Raw genomic sequence first — 6,939 nt, 5'->3', positions numbered from 1 at the left:
TCATGCTCAGAAAACCACTGACGATGTGCAGGAGAATCACAGCTGGGAAGAAACATAGAAGGATGTTTTCCTTCACCACCAACCACGGACCCCCCCACCGCACCCCGGGAGAGGCCCCGGCAGCACAAGCTACTTTCTGAGCTTCCGGCAGTCACAAGCCAACCTGAAGGCAATTTGGCACCAGGAGCCATCAGTGTGGCCGCGGCCCCTGACCCTGTAATCCCACATCCGGGCACCCAGCCTAAGAAAACGACACGTTTGCTTCAAGGGCTCAGAGCAACACGATTTAAAACAGCAACAACCGGGAACAACCTAAGATCCAGGTGCTCTGAGATCAAGATGCCAGAAAATAAATAAAATAAAATAAAATCCCAGCCACAAATGGCCCTTGTGTTCTTACCCCTTCTCTCGCTGTTGGAAATCGCGTCTCCATTTATGGGTGGACAGAAAGCCAGCCTCCTAGCACCAGGCTTAGAGCTTCCACGCCCTGTTCTTCTCCACGGCCTCGCCCGGCGCTCCCCTGTCCTCTGTGTGCCACACAACACTGCCCACTGAGGCATCAGAGCTTGTGGGGGCTTGTCAGGTTTCCTCCACACCCAGCGTCCGGATGGTCTGTGATGTGTTAATGTTACTTCTCTAAAAAACGCCGTTGCTTCTGGGGTTTGTTTGTTTGTTTGTTTGTTTGTTTGTTTTGAGACAGAGTCTCGCTCTGTCCTGCAGGCTGGAGTGCAGTGGCGCGATCTCCGCTCCCTGCAAGCTCCGCCTCCCTGGTTCACGCCATTCTCCTGCCTTGGCCTCCCTGAGTAGCTGGGACTACAGGCGCCCGCCACCGTGCCTGGCTTATTTTTTTGTATTTTTAGTAGAGACGGGGTTTCACCGTGTTAGCCAGGATGGTCTCGATCTCCTGACGTCGTGATCCACCCGCCTCAGCCTCCCAAAGTGCTGGGATTACAGGCGTGAGCCACCGCGCCCGGCCACAGAAACGCTGTTGCTTCTCTTTTATAAGAGGCGCTGGGGTGTGAGAAGCTGTGGCTCTGGTGCGGCTGTGTGCCCGGTGGGTCCTGCCCGGCTCTGGCCCCTGGGCGCCCTCTGAACGGATGGTGCTGCCTGGGGGCGCCCCTGACCACACAGGCTGGCTCCCACCACCATTTCTGGGCTGGCAGAGCTGGACTTCAGAGTTGACCTCCTGCTGACTGTGTGACCTCAAGCAACTCACGCTGCGGCCCTGAGCCTCAGTTTACCCACCTGGGATGTGATGACCGCCGTTCCAGTGTTGCTGTGATGGGAAAAACAGAAGCGGTACTGAAGACCCCCCCGCACCCCCCAGCCCCGCAGACTTGCCAGGTCTGTTTCCCCAGGCCTGGGAGCCGGACCAGGCAGGGGCAGGCTGGGGCTCAGCGGGTGTGACTGGGGGCGTGGCTGTCCTGTGATGGTGCCATGGCGAGGTGCGCTGGCCACAGGGAGGCTGGAGTGTCTGGGTGACTGACTCCTCTTCCTGACTGAGAGAAACTGCTTCACCCACACTGCCCTTGGGGGCCAAGTGAGGTGTGGGGGCAAATGGCTTTCTTGTTAAACAGACTCCGAACTCCCTGGGGTGGGCACCAGGCACCAAACGATGCTGAGGAGAAAGGAGCTGAGAGTTGGTAGGGAGACAGTAAACTGAAGAAGAGGAAAAGGAGGTGAGCGGGGAGGTGAGCCACGAGGCTGGGGGTGAAACAGAGAGAGAGGAGATGAGGGAGGAAGTAAACCCCGGGGTGGGGTGAGACAGAGAGACAGGAGAGGGGATAAGAGAGAGAGGAGGTAAAAGAGAAAGAGAAGGTGAGAGAGAGAGACAGGAGGTAAGAGAGACAGAGAGAGAGGAGGTGAGAGTCAGGGAGGGGAGCCCCCAGCCCCACCCCAGCCCCGTGCCCACTCTTTGGCTGTCTGGTCTTTCTCCTCAGCCCAAGCAGGGAGCAGGTGGGAGCTGGTCCTCCCGCCCCAGTGCCCGCCAGGACCACATTCACGTTCCTGCAGCAGACGGGACTGCGTACATCCAGCATGGTGCCGACCAGTGGGACACGGAGACACCATCCCTCTGACTCCCAAACAGGACCCGACGTGCGCAGGTGTTCTAAGCCAGACAGGACTCCCCAGTCGGCCCTGCAGGTGCAAGATCGAGCTCCGGTGTTCAGGTGAGGAGCCCCATCGATGTCCGTGCCCGCGGCAGCCCTGGCCTGGGAGCTCAGGGGGAGAGGCCAGACGGGGGATCTCCTGAGTCCTTGCTGCTGATGCGCTGCCTTGGGGGCCGATGGCCTGACTGCTTAGCCTCGTGCAGGAGGACCCGGCTGCCCGTCATCTCCCATCTGTGAGTTTCCAGACAGTAAGAGAGAAAGTCACAGCCCACCCCGCGTGGGTCTATCCTTAGACATCACGACTCTTGGCTGTAATGACAAGAACCCAACGCATTCTGGCCCAAGGAAGCAGGAGGATGCATTGGTCCACGTACCTGTCAGGCTCAGGAGTGAGCAGCTTCAGGCATGGCTGGATCAGGGCTCTCGGCCCATGTCTTTGGTGCTATGTCCTGCCGTCATCTCCCTTTCACAGCAGCATGACGGCAGACTGACACCCTCGCTGCCCCAGACTCAGAGCTGCAAGACTGCATCTCGCTGGCTAAGTCTGGGCTTGTGCTGCCCCAGGTCAGTGACCATGGTCGGGGACAATGGTCTGATTGGCCAGGTCTGGACACAGCACCCAGGGCTCCTAGGGTCACCAGTGAGAAACGGCCCCCAGCAGGCAGAAGAGAACACCACGCCCCTCCCTTCCCAGGCCTGCCCGAGGGGACTTCTCTGTCCTCACCCAGCTGCAGCTCCTGCACTGTTCCGGCTGGGCGACCTGTGACCCCTGGCAACGGTGACCCCTGGCAACGGTGACCCCTGGCTTAGCTGGTGTGCACGTAACTGGAGCACTGGGGAGTGGGGTGGGAGAGACCCGGGGCTCAAACCTCCACTCTGAGTGACCTCGGCACACTCTTCCTCCTTGAGGTCTCGTCCCCTGGCCTTTGAGCGAGGGTTCCAGTGAGCGGTGGGTGAGCTCTGAGGTCCCTCCCTGTCTGGACCACTGGAGAAGCCATTTTAGCCTGGGGCTGTTTTTCTGCACAGGAGAGAGCAAAGGACATCAGATAATCTTATCCTCGCCTCGCTGTGACCCGAGGTGCACCTCTGGGCTGTGGCGGAGGCTCCCCTCTGGTGGGATAGCACAGGCGAGTATCCCCCGCCCCTGCGTGGAAATGGCAGAAACTAGGCTTCCCCCACTGCCCGTGACGTCCAGTCCCGCTGGGCGCCCGACGTGGGCGGAGGGAGGGAGGGAAGGAGGCGGCAGCTCTGCCGCTGGCCGCTGTGCACCTCGGATGGGTTACTTTCCTCTCTGAGCCCCCATGGCCTAAAGGTGATAAGACGCAATGCAGCCCACGTGGCTGCTCGTGAGGGCTGTTTACGGAACACCACGACAGGCGCAGCACAGGCCTGGTGCACAGCCCAGGGCAGCCGGCACTCGCCCTGGCCTGGGGGAGACGGCTGCGGGTGATGAGGAGGGCACAGACCCACTGCCTGGCACACAGCAGGTGCCCGGTGAACAGGAGCAATTCCGCCCCACCCTGGTGGGGCAGGAGCCAGGTCGGCACCTGCTCTTCACAGCCTCGTCTGTTGGGCTGGACAGCAGGCAGCCCCCTGCGCCGCAGGTGCCCGGTGACCCCATTTAGCACAAGTCAGACCTTCCGAGCCCTCAGCGGCAGCCAGGATCACAGTGCACCCCTCCCCCTCGAAATCCGAAATAATCCGCACAGCAAACTCGGGGGTCCGAAATGATCCCTAGATCTGCTGACTGTAAACTTCTGGGTGGGATTATCAGACAGGGCCTGGCCTGTCTCTCTGTCTCCCCCCTCATCTCGCTATCTCTGTATCTCTGTTTCTGTCTCCCTCTCTCTCCATCTCACCCCGTGTCTGTCTCTGTCTCTCTCTCCCCGTTCTGTTTATCTCTGTCTCTCTCCATCTCTCCATTTCTCTCTCTCTCTCTTTCTGTCTCTCTGTCTCTCTCTCCCCCACCCCCACTTGTTTGGATAGTGTGACTTAAGACACTTTCATTCAACAGTATTTTCTTTTTAAGTTTTTGTAGCCACAGGATCTTGCTAAGTTGCCCAGGCTGGTCTCCAATTTCTGGCCTCAAGTGATCCTCCTGTCTCAGCCTCCCAAAGTGCTGGGATTACAGGAGTGAGCCACTGCACCCGGCTGCATGCAACAGTATTTATTTTGCACGTACTGTGTACTCCGTGTGCACCCCGTTCTAGTCAGGGGACACAGCAGGGACACAGTCCCACCCTCATGGGACTGGCCGTCTAGAAGGTGAGGTTGGGTGACAAACACGTGAACCAGGGACTTAACCTGCCTGTCGGACAGACTGTCTCTTTCAGCCCATGCGTTCAGCTCCAGGAAATAGAAACTCAACCCAAACAGTCAGGGATCTTACTGGGAAGCCCAGAGGCGGGATTCAGGAGGGGTCCGATCAAGGGTCCGGCTCTGCATCTCTGCACTCCTCTTGGGTTCCCTCATGGTGACAAGATGGCTGCCAGGAGCGGCTGGAGAGCCCTGATTCACGTCAGCAAGAAAGAGTGAGAACCACCCCGTCCGCCTACTGGTAAGATCAATGAAGCTTTCTCAGAACGCAGTCCTTGGCCAGGGGCTGAGATGCCCACGCCTGAACTGCTGTCCAACCCACAGATCTCCCATTGTGAGGTGTGCCACGGCCTCACCGGCGCTGACCCCTCTGCTCAGTTCTTTCTCCTTATCTGACGTGACATTGCCGCAGTGTCGCACACCTGCCCCCCGACGTGCCTTCTTCTCCTGTTCCAGGACCCCCAGCCCTGTGTTCTGGAGTCAACCCCAGCTACTCCTTCCCATCGCCTTCCTGGGCTCCTCCTCTTTTCTTTATTGTTTTATTTTTATCTTGTGAGACAGGGTCTTGCTCTGTTCCCCAGGCTGCAGAACTAGCGGTTGAACCACAGCTCACGGCGACTTCCACCTCCCAGGCTCAGGTGATGCTCCCACCTCAGCCCCCCAAGTAGCAGGGATTACAGGTGCAAGCCACCACATCCGGCTAATTTTGGTATGTTCTGTAAAGTTAGGGTCTCACTGTGTTGCCCAGCTGGTCTCGAATTCCTGGGCTCAAGTGATCCTCCCGCCTAGGCCTCCCACAGTGCTGAGATTCCAGGTGTGAGCCTGGCCCGGCTCCTTCTCTTCACCCAGGAGAGCCCAGAGCTCACTCAGCCATCTTTTCATGGGGGCAATGCTCCCTCCGAGCTGACACCTGGACTTGGGTCCAGCTCCACTCAACACCTCTGCGTGGGTGTCTATAGACAAGCTGATATCAAGATGGCCCACACAGAGCCCCAAACCCACAGCCCCAGCTTTGTCCCCCAGACAACGATGACACCACCTCCCAGCTGCCCAGGCCAGCAAGGGGCAGCCGGCCTGCACCTTCCCCCTCACCTAGTGCCTCTGGTCTGGGGAGCCCTTGTTGACTCAACCTCTGAGCCTCTCCCAAACCTAACCAGGTAGAACCTCCACCTGGTCCCACCTCTTCTCCCAGGATACCTGTCTGTGGCCTCCCTTCAGCCATCTCCCTGGCTTCCTACGGTCCTAGAGTGAGCCTTAATTTTAAAACCCAAGCCAGTTGGCAGGGCACGGTGGCTCACACCTGTAATCCCAGCGCTTTGGGAGGCTGAGGCGGGCGAATCACCTGAGGTTGGGAATTCAAGACCAGCCTGACCAACACGGAGAAACCCCGTCTCTACTAAAAATACAAAATTAGCCAGGCATGGTGGCTCACGCCTGTAATCCCAGCTACTCAGGAGGCTGAGGCCAGAGAATCGCTTGAACCCGGGAGGCGGAGGTTGCAGTGAGCCGAGATCACGCCGCTGCACTCCAGCCTGGGCGACAAAAGCGAGACTCCATCTCAAAAAAAAAAAAAAATAAAAACCTAAGCCAGTCAGGTCACAGCTCTGCTCCCTGGCTACCTAAAAAGCCCAGGGAATGGGGAGATCCACCTTAAGACGCTAAAAGGAACCCCTGGCAGGAGAGGTGAGGGCCTTGGCTCCTGAAGGCACCGCCCTTGCCAAGTCTGGGGCCCTCCCTGAGTTACAGAGCCCTTCCCTGGCAGTCCACAGGTTATAAATAATTCTGTCCTCCCCCACCCGGGCTCTTGTTGGAGGAGCTGATGGGGGCAGAGCCCAGACCCACTTTCCATTAGCAAACCTCAGGGGCTAGGTCTGGCCTAGGCCCAAGCCGGCCCGGCCCGGTCCCTGGAGAGCCCTCAGGAGGCAGCGCTGCCCGCTCTCGCTTTTCAAAGCCATCGCGGTCTTCTGGCCCGTCAGCGAGGCCCTGTGTGAAACCAGGCTGGAGGGGCCTCCAGGAACTGCGGGGTGTCTCCCAGAGTGTCCATCAGAGATCCTGGAATTCCAGAGAGGCCGTGAGGTCCCACAGATGAGGGTCACTCAGCCCTGACGGCCCAGGGTCCAGAGTCTCCTTGTAGCCTGTTCCTGGATGAGTTCCTGGATGACAACCACACTTATCCTTAGTATCCCAGAAATGACATAACATTCGCTGCCATGGTTCCCTGTGGCTGCCTGATAAACTACAACTACCTCCAAATGCAGAGTCTCAACCCAACAGTGAAGACTCGTGGAGGGCACCATGGCCCACGCCTGTGATCCCAGCGCTTTGGGAGGCCGAGGCGGGAGAACACTTGAGCCTAGGAGGTTGAGTCCAGCTTGAGCAACATAGAGAGATCTCATTTCTACAAAAAATTACCAAGTTAGCCAGGCGTGGTGGTGCGTGCCTATAGTCTCAGCTACTTGGGAGGATGAGGTGGGAAGATAGCTTGGGCCCGGGAGATGGAGCTTGCAGTGAG

At 58.5% G+C, this 6,939-nt stretch overlaps 1 long non-coding RNA gene across 1 annotated transcript; it reads right to left on the bottom strand.

Moving 5' to 3' along the window:
* Positions 1–514: 514 nt before the first annotated feature.
* Positions 515–5,996, bottom strand: LOC103246905 (uncharacterized). Its single transcript, XR_502572.3, has 3 exons — positions 4,501–5,996; positions 2,486–3,129; positions 515–2,342 (listed from the first exon to the last, which is right to left on the bottom strand). It is a non-coding gene; the product is annotated as an uncharacterized lncRNA (long non-coding RNA).
* Between the last annotated feature and the right edge of the window lie 943 nt (positions 5,997–6,939).

The sequence above is a fragment of the Chlorocebus sabaeus genome, chromosome 28 (assembly GCF_047675955.1).
Source record: "Chlorocebus sabaeus isolate Y175 chromosome 28, mChlSab1.0.hap1, whole genome shotgun sequence".
Classification (NCBI taxonomy): Eukaryota; Metazoa; Chordata; class Mammalia; order Primates; family Cercopithecidae; genus Chlorocebus; species Chlorocebus sabaeus.
This window is presented reverse-complemented; position numbering and strand designations above follow the sequence as displayed.